We start from the raw sequence: 14563 nt of genomic DNA, 5'->3' as shown, positions 1-14563 counted from the left end.
TCAGTGAACTTAATAAACTAATAAAATAAAGAAAATTTGATTGTAGCGGTAATTAATTAATTACCCAAAACTTATCGTTTGGAAAAACAAAAAAGTTTTAGCGCCACCGATTATAATTTTAACTTACTACCTATGCCGCATATATATTTAAACATATGCGTGTCGGCTAACGTCATGAGGAATGAGAAATCTCAGGCCTCGTGGGGTATGGTGGTTACAGTTTGTCGCGTAGTTGAATCGCGAATGAGGTAGGGTTTTTCTTAAAATCTAATTTATATTACAGAGTTGTGATAAATAGATATTAATGTGAGAGAATATATGCCTGTGATTATAATTGTCTTCTAAATGTGGTTGTTTGCTGGACTGAATGACTGATTGCTTGACTGCTTGAGTAGTTTGTGATTGCTGAAAAGAAATTAGTTTGAAAGGTTATTTAGTTGATTATTATGAAAAATGGCTTTTCTTGGTTTTGAAGCTATTTTTGATGATATAAAGGAATTGGCTTTGGAAATGGTTTAATTTTGAGTTAGTGACTTTATAAATGATTTAGTATTTGAGTTGGTTTGATTTTAAAAAAGAGATTTATTATGGACATTGATTCGCTTTGAAAATTATTCGATATTGGAACTAACCGAATCTTGGAAAATGATTGAGGTTTTGGAAAGGTTTGATAAATGTTTGGATGGGACCCGAAAAGGGTGGCAGTGTCCGAGTTTTAGAGGAGATGCTGCCGAAATTTTATGAAATTGATAGTTTTATTTAAAGTAATTAATTAAAAAGATTTGTTTTTTAAGTATTAAATGTTTTAAGATTGATTTGTCTATCAAAGAAAGAATTTTGTTTTGGATTTGAGATTGTTAACGAACAGAATGAAAAAGAGGATGATGAGGATTTTATTTGAAATATGGCTTTGAAATGAACTTGGAAATGAGATTTGGATTGATGAATGATTATGATGTTGAGAATGTTGAGATGTGAACTTTGAATTATTCACATGGCTTATGAATTTGAAATATCTGAGATACGAGGTTCCCTGGATTAAGTGTCGTGGCTTGCCACCATGTGTACCAGGTTGAAAACTCGATACTCTGTTGACCCTACGACGTAAGTGTGTGACCGGGCACTATATAAATTCCCGGGAATGTTACCCCCATTGAGTAATATTGATTATTTGAGAAAAAGCTATGCATAGACTCTTGGGGATGCACGTCGGGGGACAGTCTAAGTACAATTCAGACTTGTCGGGTTGGCTGGATAACCGACAGATGAGCCTCATCAGCCATAGGACAGGCATGCATCATATGCATTTGTATGCTTTGCTTGAGTTTGAACTTGTTTTGGTTTGCCTAATTGCTAAACTGTTCGTAACTGCTACTTGAACTATTTGCTGTAACTGCTGCCTACTTGTGCTTTCCTTGTCTGCCTTGCCTGTGTTTGTCCTGGCGTGCTACATTTGAGATTGAACTTTGGTGCTGAATTAATGATTGTGTTGTTTGATTGCGTGATTGGTTTCTGATTGAGATTTTCTTATAAGAAAGGAAATGTTTCAGATTTCTAAAAGATTAAACATTGTTTCTTTGAAAAGGTTTTGAACGATTACCTATTGTTTTTTTAAAAGATTCATAAGGCAATGATAGTCACTGAGCTTGAAAACAGATTTCCTATTCAATATCTTCTTATGACAACTTTGAAACTCCGTGGTGAGACCGTGTGGTTAGGTTCTCACCCCCTACAGCTTTACCTTTTCAGGAACCGGAAGAAGCGTTATGAAGAGTTACACTGCGTTTGGCTTATGTGTTGTTGTATTCATTAGATTATTTTCTCCCCTCGTTTTTGTTATTACAAGTTTGTAAGAGGGATAGGAATTGTATGTTTTAAATATGTAATATATTGAGTTATTATGTAAGGAGTCTTGTATATGAATTTGTGCCTGCTTGTATTTTTCTTAAGATAAAATATTTATTTCTTTTTTTAAAAGAAATCAGCAATACAGTGTCGAGTCACAGGCTCCTATTTTACTATTTAGTATGTAAAGTAGTCGTAATACTTCTTGCTATCAGAGTGGCGCAGCCGGAAGCGTGACTACTAATAGTGAGGGTGTTACAATTAACACAATAGAAACCATTAAAAACAAGAAAAAAATAAATTGTAAATCTGATATAAAGAGAAAAGCAAATCTACTTTGACTACTCAAGTGATCAATGATCAAAAACTAAATGAACAGAGACAGGGAACCAAAAACTACTAACAATCTGGTAAAAAGAGAAAAGCAAATCTACTTTGACTACTCAAGTGATCAATGATCAAAAACTAAATAAACAGAGACAGGGAACCAAAAACTACTAACAGTTATAAACAAATTAAACATAAACTGATCTAGCATGACAAATAAAGAAATACCATATTGAATATTACCTATTTTGTGAAAAAGTCTCACTATTTTTTTCTAAATGAAAATTTAAATTTTCATTCAAAAAGAAAAAGGGTCACCTTTGGGGTTGACTCTCTATGCCTCTAAATAACATACATAACACATTTTTATAATCTCATATTTCCAATTAGGCTCGTCCATATCCAGATCCAAATCATTTATACATATATACATAATGGAGTTTTATTAAACAAAATCATTACATATTTATACTTTTAGTATACATATCCATATGCAAATAAACTGCATAATCCACATCCATGCAAGTTTTTTTTTCAATCTTACCCATCTCTGCATCAGATTAGAGTAATAATTTGAGTAAACAAGTCACACCTTCACTTATCTACATGATTATATCATTTCCTTTAAATTTAAAATACTAATAAAAATATATAATAATTCCCATAAGTGTAGATAAATTAATCCATCAATTTACATCATGTTTTAAAGGTGTCTATACTTGTATAAGAGGAAATGAAGACACAAAATAAGTATCTAATTTGTAAGATAAATAAAGTCCTATTTTGTTTTGAAATTTTTATATTTTTAATTTATGTTTTGGTTGTTTTTTTTTCTTCTCTTTCTTTTTTTTAAGATTTAATGATTAAAAAAATCTGGTGTTCATTGTTTTATTCACAAAAATCTAAAATTAGGAAACAAAATACAGACAGTGTAGGCAGGAATTTAACCCCAAAAGGACCAAAGCATGCCAAATATATTGAAGGCAAAACTAAGTTTATTATTAAAGAACTAAAAGATTTTAATACAATCCATTGAATTGTATTTACTTTTATACTTTCCATTTGGTTGACTAGCTTCTTTGTATCTTAAAGACCTAAACAGACATTCTTATTCTTACTTGGAACATGCTTCTACTTGCAACATATTTTCATATTATTGTTTTTCTCCAATTGCTAAGTAGTATCCATCAAGTTTGTTAAAGTAGATTATGCAAATACATAGACATGAACAATAAAGTAGTCAATTTAGTTCTAAGAATCTTAGTTGTAAAAGAGCCATCAATAACCAGTACCAGAATAAAAAAGAATTAACTTCAGGTTATGCACGCATATGTTAAAAGAACTTACTCATGGTGTATATTATTTCAAAATTTTCAAACCAAATATAGTAATAACTTGGAGAATGCACAATTGCACTTGGTGCATGCTAATAAACTAAATGCACATCAAAGAATGATATAACTATAAACATAATAAAAGGTAATATATGATAAGACTTTGACTAATTAGCTTATTGATCTTGACATAGAACAAGTGCCTATAATTCCATTCCTTCTCCAGCTATACAAAAAAGCATGAGGGCCTAACTAATAGAAGATATAACTCTAAAAAAGCTATAAAATAGTTGGCATGTTCTTTCTAAAATTGATCCTATTAAAAGGTTAATTTACATTACATAGGTTGTGAAGTAATGCAATAAATTGTCCTCGTTTTTGTGCCATACTACATAAAAGAAAAAAAAGGGTATATAACTGTGTATTTAGGAGTATGTGTTAGTATTTTCTCTAAGAATGATGTTGAAACCTCCAGGGTAAACGGAAAGAGCAAAATTATAAAATCAAGTCAGTAAAGTCACCCAAAAAAAGATAACTATAACAACAAGAAAAGATCAAAGCAATTAAAAGTTTCAGGAATGAAAAAGGAGGGTTTTTTTTGTGACTAATGAAAAAGGGAGGTTTTATAATAAACTTAACATTTAAAAACATATTTTTTTCCTAACTTCCAGTATTAGGCAATAAAATCGGATTCAATATACTAATGCCTATGCATCTTAGTTCAAAATAGAATCAGCAGAACCCAAGATTTTGACAATATAAATAAAAAAAGAATAATAAATAAACAATAGGAATTGATATTTGAGAAGCAGAGGCTACAATCAAACATATAGTGAATAAAAAATGAGGGAAAGACAGAAGCCTATAATTGTTCAGGAAATTAAACATAGAGGTTATCTCTTTCAAGAAGGCCAAAATGCAGCAGGACTGAATCCAACATTAACTCCAATGACAATTTCTCTGAAGGGGTATGTTGGCTATTTTGAATTAATTAACCAAAAACAAATGCAAAAAATGGCTATATCCTCAAGTAACAGAAGAACACAAGCAAACAGAGGAGATCATCCCAAGTCCTTGGGATATAATTACTATAAGTGGATTATATTAATTTCACTGTTTCGAAGTCAAATTCTATCTACTTGGGCAGGGTCCCAATTCAACAAAGCAACTGTTGCTTACCTATTTTTCCTTTTTCTATTCAGCCACTCCCTGACAAATGCTCTCCATAATCCTATATAATCATCTTTAAATATTTAGTACACCACGCTTACTCTTTCAATCACTAATTAATTGAAAGAAGATAAATTAAAAAAAAAACAAAACAAAACACCAACAACACAACATCAGCAACTATAACAAGATGAAAGGTTCGGAAAAATAACACAACAACATCCAAGGTGTTTCTTATCAAAATTAAATCTACTCTTATTCCAATTACCTACTTCAATTCCAATTAACTCAGTTCAGAACAAAATTAAGGGACATCAAGCAAACAATGAACAGCACAAAACTCATGCTAGAATACACAAATAAATACTACAAAATGATTCCAAGTTACAACAAACAAAATTCAAATTCCAGCTAACAAAAATCATGAACAAAATTAAGTAATTAACCAAAATAAATTATTCCTATTTCCCAGTCACAAAAGATAAGATATTCAGAACTAAAAATCATGAACTTAGAAATTTTAGAATTAGTAATCACAAGAATGAACAACACAAAACTCAGGCTAGAATACACAAATAAATAAATACTACAAAATGGAGAAAAGGAGAAGACCTACCTGAAGCACGAACAGAATGAACAGAGATGTTAGCGGTGAGGGAAGGTTTCAGCTAACGGATGAAGATAGAACGAACAGAGATGCCAGAGAGAAACTGAATGCTAAGTTTGCTATGAAGAATATGGGAGATTTACACTAATGTTGATGGAGGTCTAATGTTAACATGGCTTTTGGAAGTTCAAGCTTTGGTGATCCAAAACTATTTAGATATGTAATTGGCAGCTTACAATATCTAATAGTGACCAAACCTAAAATCTCTTACAGTGTGTACAAGTTTTCTCAATTTATCCAACTTCCTTTACTTTAGATTCTTATTAAAAATTGTTGAAACGGGTATTGAAATACTCAGGTAACATAAAATGCGATGAAAATAATAAAAAAAAACTATATATCCTTTTGCAGTCGTGACTGTTTTTGTAGTATATCTTTCATATATGCATGTGCCTTATCCATAACTTCTGACTTCTTCATATTGAATTCCTTGCTAACCAAGTCGATTGCTAGCTTCATCCTATCATTGTCATTGACCTAATAATTTTAAAAAGTACGAAGCAATTAGTATATATATACTTAGATATATATTACATTTTTTCCTAATAATAATAAAAAATTTATAAAATGAATAAGGTTTGTTACCGTGATGCCAAAATTATCAGTCCACCCGCACTCTTTCATCCATTGAGCAACCCAGATACCGCAGTCGTTACTGTTTAGTTAAATGTGTGATTATACTACTTTATTAGTTTAACCGAACACATGATTCGTACATAACAAAATGAATAGACATGACAGTAAAATTTTTTTTTTAAAAATAATATTACTTACGAGCCTTTCCTCTGTTGTGGCAGGTCAGACGGTTCCACGATACGAAACTTAGAAATCTGAGGTACAGTGATTTCACTAGAATTGTAGTTCTAACATTCGTTCAATGAATATAGCCTGTGTGTAGGGCTGGCAATGGGTAGGGTAGGGTAGGGTTTGGACTCTACCCTAACCCTACCCGCGGGTTGAAAATTTTATTAAAACTCTACCCTATCCTACCCGCGGGTAGGGGTGGCAAAACGGGTCGAGCCCGTCGGGCCGATCCGCTAAACCCACTAAAAAAGGCGGGTCGGGCTAGGAATTGGAGCCCGCCAAATTAAAAAAACCCGCCAAACCCGCACCGCCAAATTGGCGGGTTTTGGCGGGGCGGGGCGGGCCGGTCCGCCGGGCCGAAGATTTTTATTTTTCTTTTTTTTAATTAAATAAAAGAGTGATTACTATTATAAAATTTTTAAACACTTTTTTTTCATTTTTTGTTTTTATTCTTTTTTGAGTTATTAACTTTATCTATTTTATTTTACAATTTTGTATATATGCTCAAATTATGTGACTTATTTTTTAAAATAAAGATGATTCTATTGACAAATATTATTTTGAACAATTTTATTGAAGTTAAAAATTAAAAAAATAGTAAAAAAATTATATTATAATTTGACTATTTTTTATTTGTGTTTGATTTTTTAATTATTATTTTTTGTTAATTTTAATAAATTTTATTTTTCTAAAAAAAAAAAAGAGTCAAGCGGGCTAGCCCGCCAATCCGCCATAAAGCGGGGCGGGCTAGCATTTTGAACCCATTTTAGTTGGCGGGGCGGGCCGGTCCGCCCCGTTTATTTGGCGGTCCTAGGCGGGGCGGGGCGGGTTGGGGCGGGCCGACCCGCTTTGCCACCCCTACCCGCGGGTCAAGAATCTCTCAACCCTAACCCTACCCGCACCCTAAAGTTCTAAACCCTACCCTACCCTACCCTACCCGCAGAAATATCAAATTTTATACATATTAATAACATAAAAAATAAAAAATTAATGCTCTAAATTACTAAATTAACTAACTAATTTAGTAGTTGATCACTTATTGTAAGTCATTACATAAGGGAGGTTGTGGGTTCAACTCTCACTTCCTTCACTATATACCTATTTTTTAATAAAATATGTGTTATATATGAGGTGCGGGTAGGGTAGGGTAGGGTACACCCTAAACCCGTACCCTACCCTACTCGCAGGCATACCCGGACCGTACCCTACCCTACCCGCAGCGGATCGGATAGCCTACCCTACCCGAGCGGGTTGGACCGGGTTGGGTACCCGCGGGTAGGGTATGAATTGCCAGCCCTACCTGTGTGACATAAAATGTGGTTGGATATTGTGTAGTGCGAGCAATGTAACGGGTTAATTTTTATTACCTGTCTAAAATGGTTAGATTATAAAAAATTTAAAAATTATTAATTCGATATTAGTGTTAACAAATGAACCTTAATTTCAAATTAAACAAACTACTAAATCACTTACAAACCGAATACAGCAATGATCTTAAAATACAAATTCAAATCGTAATTTCAAACAATGTGGTGTTTTCTTTTTTTTTTTTTTTTGTTATACACAAAACATTCAAAATTAGTAGAGAATAAAAGTTGAAAAACTAATTTTACTTTTAAAGAAATCAAACTAGACCACTTACCATGGTTTCAACTGATAATAGCATGCCATATTTTTTGTCTGGTATTTTAGAATCAAGCACAAAGATCTTATTTTTTTTTCATGTCTACGATCATCAGGAACCAATGCTCATTGAGGTTTTTGATGGGGACAAAAATCTACTTATTTACAAAATAATGAGAATTGTGAGTCTATGCTATTAAGATAAACATACATTTTGGATTAAATAAATCATATTTTATTTACTAGAAATTAAAGGACTTACCCTTGACAAGTACTCAATCTTATACATGTAGTTATCTGCATATTGTTCCCTTAGTTGATTGAGTGGTCTGTGTAAGACCCAAGACTTTTGAGAAGTCCTATTTTGAACTAATCTCAAATCATATATTTATTTATATTTTTAATTTCATAAATTATCTTATTGAAGGTAATTAAAGGTAGTTTTGATTAATTGGATTTGAAATAAATTAAGATTTTTATCCAAACTCTATGCTTATGGAGTATTTCTCTATTTACAACTTAAAGTTCTAGAAATCTAAAAATAATGAGTTTGGGCTATTTAAATTAAGATTTTATCTAATTTTACAATTATTGAGTTATTTTATATATTTAAATTGTAAAGTTGGTAGTTGTGAAATAATAAGGATTTTTATATGATTTGGACTAAATAATTAATATTTTAAAATATTGATACTACTATTTTGAAAAATAAAGAAATTTAGTATATTATTTCTAATTTTTGGATTTGAATATTTTATTAAAAATAATTTGCAAAATGAATGATCAAATAGTATTTTATATATATTATTATTGTTGGATTAGAATTTATTTTCAATTATCATATTATCCCTATTTTATTTGAAATTACAAAATTACCCTTGTACCTAATTTTACCCTAATCCTAAAACTCAACACACACAACCCTAACCCTGGAAACCCTACCCGGTTACCCGGTTCCCCTGACCCAGTGCACACTAGTGCACCTAACCCTAACAACAACAGCAGTAGCTGCAAACAAAATGAAGAAAGGAAGAGATAGAAAGGGAAAAAGAGAAGAGGGCGAGGACCAGAGGGGAAAAAGAGGAGGAAGGAAAGGAGGTGGCGCCGGTGGGCGTCACTGCCACCGTTGCCGCCAGGAGGTCGGAACGGAGAGAGAGTGAGGAATCGGGAAAGAGGGATGGTGCGGTGCCAGCGAGGAGCGCCGTCGCCGTTCTGTCGCCAGGAGAGGGAGGAGCCGCTCCAGAGTTACGCCGTCTTGCCGCTAGGTCACCACGCCGTCGCGCTGAGGGAGAAAGCTTGCGGGAAGGAAGAGGACGCCATCGAGCTTCTTCCCGTCGCCACCATCGCCAACCATGGAGGAGAGAGAAGAGGCGAGCGCGAGCCAAGATCCGCGCCGGAGAGCTACCGCCTGGGTTCTGTCGTCGCCATCTTGCCTCTGCCGGCGAGCACGACGAGAGAGAGAGATCGGGCAGAGAGAGAAGACTCGCGAGGGAGTCCCACAGGAAGGAGTTCGCCGCCGCGTCCCATTGCTTGTGCCGCCGCCATCCACCCTCCCTGCTGCCAGTCGCCGTTCGCAAAGAAGAGAGGGAGAACCGCCGCGGAGCTGCTGTCGCCGCCACATTGCTGGCCTCGCCGTTGTCGTGCTTGCGCTACTGCTGCGTCACCGGAGTTCCATGCCACCGCTGCTGCCGCCGGGAATGCCACGGCTGGTAAGGGTTTAAGTTGGTCTTCGTTTCCTTTGGGTTTCCGGAAGCTTCATTGTCGTTGCATGTTAATTTCAGTTGTTGTTGTCGGAATCCAGTAGCCGCTGCTGTTTGAGGTGGCTACCGGGCTGCCGCCAAGCCGGTTCGGAGACCGCCGCTGTTTCGGTTCAGCCGTTCCTTCTTCGTTCGGTAAGCGTCTCGATCTGAAAGCCCTCTAGTTACTGCTCCATTATACGTTGAGGTGTTGTAGCATTCGTTGTTATGAGAGTTAATCTCGGCTATTATATGTTGCGATTAGAGTGGTTGTGGTTGCTGAGAAAGCGGGTTGGAGCTGAGGTTTTGACTGCAGTTGATTCGGGTCAATACGAAAGGAGTCAGTTAGCGAGTTTGGGTTGTGATTTCAACGTATCGAGGTAGGGGCTTTTTATACAAACTGATTCATTTTAAAGTGGAAGTTGTTATAAATAGATATGTTGTACAAAATGTATTTCTGGTGGTTATGTGAGTCTTATGAATTGTCTGGTTTTATCTTGAATGAATATGGGTGCTTGTTTGATTGTAACAATGTCTGATTTTGATAAATTGGAGATTTATGGATTGGTTGATTTGAATGATTTTTGATAATTTGAAAGTTGAGTTTTATTTTATTGGAAACTGATTTAGTCTTGAACCTGTCAGATAGGATTGATGATTGGTTTTGTTGGGACCCGAAAAGGGTGGCAAAGTCCAAGTTTTAGGGGAGATGCTGCCGAAATTTCTAGAAAATCTGAGATTTTAATTAGAATTGTTATTTTGGAAAAGAATGAATTATGCTTTGACTTAAAGATTTGAGAAATAAATTATGTTTGAACTTGCCTTAGTAGGAAAATCTCTATATCTTGGATGTAATTATTAAGAAAGGAATTATGCCTTAAAAATCAATTTAAATATGAAATTTTTATGTTTTGGAAATTGATTTACGTAAACAGATTTTGGAGGGGGTTTTAATGGGTTTAAAATAAATGTGGTTTTCAATTAATCTATTTCACTTTACGACATTTAGGAAGAGCTTGAAGTATTTTCTAAAACTTTGATTTATTAAAATTGAAACACTTCCCGAGCCCTTGGAAACAGATTTAAGAATGAAACTGAAATTGGTTTTCGGTTTAAAAATGATTTGGTTTTGGCTTAAGTTTGGTTGGTTTTGAAATTGGTGCGGAATAATTGGAAACACGATTTGGTTTTGGGTTTAAACTCTATTCTATTTATTCAACTCAAGAAGTTAAAGTTTCGGAGGTTTTCAAGGAATTTAAGAAATGAGTTAGGTTATTCTCCCCTGAAGTCTTGAGACTCCGCTGAGGAATCTTACGACCAAATCTTGATTTAGAAATGAATGATTTTGAGTCTTTCAAAGAGATTTTGAACTTGGCATGGTTTTGAGATCTTTGGAAGTGTTGGAAAGATGTGGAAAGTGGCTCCGTTTTGAAAAGTGATTCTTGGCTAGCTGTGAATTGAATACGTTTGTTATTTAAAAGAAAATGGGCCAAGAATGAATTTGAAATCAGTTATTGAGCCTAATTGATTGTGGATATCATCAAGATTGATGAGTTATTGGTTGGTAGGCATAAGGGCCGGGTTCGTCCCGCTTATGATGAGAGATTTGATAAATGACGAGATTGTTGATAAGTCGCTTGCGCCTGGCAAGGACGGTGGTTAATCCCGCTTGTCGAGGTTGCGGCGCCCGTGTAAGGACGGTGGTTAATCCCGCTTACGTGTAGATGTGAGGTCGGAGGCAAAGTATCCCACTCACATCCTTTCGGATCACAGGAGTGTGCAGGCACTAACATCCTGGACCGTGTGGCGGGCACGTTATCCCAGAGGGTTCCCATTTATACGTGACCGAAGGGCAACATTCCCATGGGAATGTGTCGGGTTGGCAATTGAACCGACAATGTGATATCACAGCCAGTAGGACAGGCATTCATCATTTGCATCTATGTGATATTGTTTGGGTGTGCATATTATATTTGGTTTACCTATGTGAATACTTATGTTAACTGCTAACTGTTATACTTGTTGTAATTGCTCTTGATTGTGCTTGAACCACATTAATTGTGATTGTGTTTGAATTGATTGGTTTGTGATGAGTTGGTTGCTGATTGAGCTTTTTGGGCTAGGGGCCGTGTTGGATTGGATGGGCTTGAGGCCGTGATTGGTATATTGAGTCCTAGTTATGTATAAAGTATCTGATCGGTTCAGTATAGACTTAATAAACCTATGCTTGGAACGAGATGATCATTTATACCGCGTAGGTAACTGCTTTCATGGTTGCGGTCTAGGAAAAACTTTTCAGACATTTTCTTTGAGAAAGGAAAAAGGTTTTGTTTTAGAATATTTGAGAAATTTAGCAAGTTTTCAAAAAAAGGAATTTTCTGGATTACGAATATGAACCTATGGTTTTTGGAAAGACTCATAAGACGAGCAATGATCACTGAACTCTAAGAATGATCTTATCTTTACGTATCTTGTTATAGCAATTTCTGTAATCCTATAGTGAGAACAAGCGAGGACGACGTTCTCACTCCCCTACAGGTTATTCCTTTTCAGGATATGGAAGACGAAGCTTCAGGAGAGTTATGTTTATTTTCTGTTTATTCGGTCTTTTTGTATCACCGTAGCTATTATTTTTTTTCTCACCTTTATCTTTATGAAGCTTGTAAGAGGGATAGGAAATTATGATATGTATAATTGTAAACTAGTGTTATGTATATGTATATATATATATGTATATATATATATATATATATATATATATATCTTAAGGTTATATCTGAATTGTATGTGCATGTATGTTTAGGTTTTCACGAAAAAGAGTTATCGAAGTGTTATGCGGTTTTAAGTTTTAAATAGGCTCATATTTTAGTCTTAAATATTATAAAAGTCGTGGTAATACTCGAGCTATCAGAGTGGCGCAGCCGGAAGCATGACATTTTGATAGTTAGGGTGTTACAGTCTGGACCATGTAAGTGCTAGTTGCTGATTATATTGTCATAAAAAAACATGACATCAAATTATTCATATGCTGCTTGAAACTTAAACCAAACAACTTATCAAATACAAATTTTTTCGGGGTAATTTTGTACTAAAACTTACCGAAAAAGTTGTTGGCAGAAACCATACGGATGGCAATTTGTTAAGCTTCTTATGCTCTTGTGTGAGAATGCAAGTAAGGGAATCTATAACCTACAAACAAATACATTATATATTTTTAATTTTACGATACATGACATTAACATTTCGTACTTTTCATGTTAAATAATAAAAAATAAATATTTACATCTTGGATGACTTGTTCTCCTGAAATTAACGTGGCTAAACTTTCTCTATTTGCATATGAGGTACGAGTTGACACCAGTACTTCATCCCTTTATAAATACACATGCAAATATTTAGTTCAGAAAATTGTTGTTACCAATGTATAAAATAGACTTGCATCAAGTCGAATAGTGTTATAAGGATTTACCGATTAACTTGGAACTTTAAATCCGGGCCAAAAATATAAGCAACACAAGCAAGCTCATCCGTCGTTAGAATCCTGTCCTCCGGTAGTCTAAAACTAATGGGCATCCACTACAAACACGAAGCCATCATCATGTGTAATTAAACAATAAAATTGAAAACAGTAATACTAAACAATGTCATCACAATACAAGTTCATGTTTTTATACACATACCTGTGGAATTTTCAGGCCACATGAACGCCACGGCAGCGCAAATGATGAGGTACCCTTTTTACCAATATATATTCCTGTATTTGAATTCCAATCTAATTCAGATGATCTTCGTGGGGAGACATTATGTTTGAAGAGCTCCTTGAGAGTAACGTTGTTTTCGTGGTTATCGGAATTGTTGCTAGGGAAAAATTTGTGTAGGGTGGGTTGTACAACTGTTTTATGACATTCTTGGGATCGAATGAATTTGCTCATTATTTTATCTATGTCAACTTTGTCATATTATTAATAGCTAAATTTTCTATGTACGGATTGTCCGATCTAGTTCTATTAACAGCGTACAATGGATAAGCCATTTGGTTTTGTTTTTCGAGAATTTTCGTCAGAGAGGTTATGGCTGTTGTCATCTTATCAACTGCATTAGTAAAAATAATTTCATGCTGGTGGTAATACTGGTTGTAGTTGGGTGGTGAGTGAGCTTCAACGTGTTGAAATTGGTTCTTGTTAAGGGGCAAGTTCACCTCCTTTTATTTCTTGTTACCCGTATTTAAACTTCTATGAAAGCTGTATTTTAAATGTTGCACATAACACACAAATTACGAACATATATTTAAAGCATCAGCAGATACTAAATAATTAATAAATGTTAATATCGTATTCTAAAGAGTACATAAAATTTAATGAAAATTAATTCATATAAAAAATTTATCACAAAAAATGTGATATTTTTTTCTTTTTAACTAAAAAAATACAGTTTATATATTTTAGGCATTACAATATCGAAAATAATAAAATTGAAAGCATAAACATATAAACAGTTTTTTGTCTAATATATTCATAGTAATAAAATTGGAACATATATGAGTAGTGTAGCTTTTTGAAGGTGAAAAAATGATTACATCGTTCTTCACGAAATATACGCTAAAATATTAATCTAATACATTTTTCCATGAGTTATGTTGCAGAATAATTATTTACACAGAAAAGAATGATTCATGTTTTAAAAATTGTAATTAAAAACATTCTACAAAATTTCAGAGAATGTTTAAAATCTTGTACTAAAGATATGTACTAATAAATAATAAAATATTTTTTATTATATTAATTAGTATGGGATAATAATTAAGAATTAAATTAATGTTAAGAAAAACACAAAATTGGGCTTAAATCTATTATTCACATAGACCGATCATAATATAACGACCATATTTAGTTGTACAATAAAATTGGATCGGTTACCTTGATGATGTATCCATTATTTGTTTCAGCGTTCTTTTCCTCTGCTTTGTCCTATTCTTGTCCATGATGTTTATACAAGGCTCTGTCGATTCGCTTGTGACATTGATGGTAGATCTATCTCTTCCCTTGCTCGGCCTCCTA

Source organism: Arachis ipaensis, chromosome B2 (assembly GCF_059453495.1).
Source record: "Arachis ipaensis isolate K30076 ecotype BB chromosome B2, ASM5945349v1, whole genome shotgun sequence".
NCBI classification, from domain to species: Eukaryota; Viridiplantae; Streptophyta; class Magnoliopsida; order Fabales; family Fabaceae; genus Arachis; species Arachis ipaensis.
The sequence above is the reverse complement of the archived record's forward strand: the minus strand, read 5'-3'. Positions refer to the sequence as shown.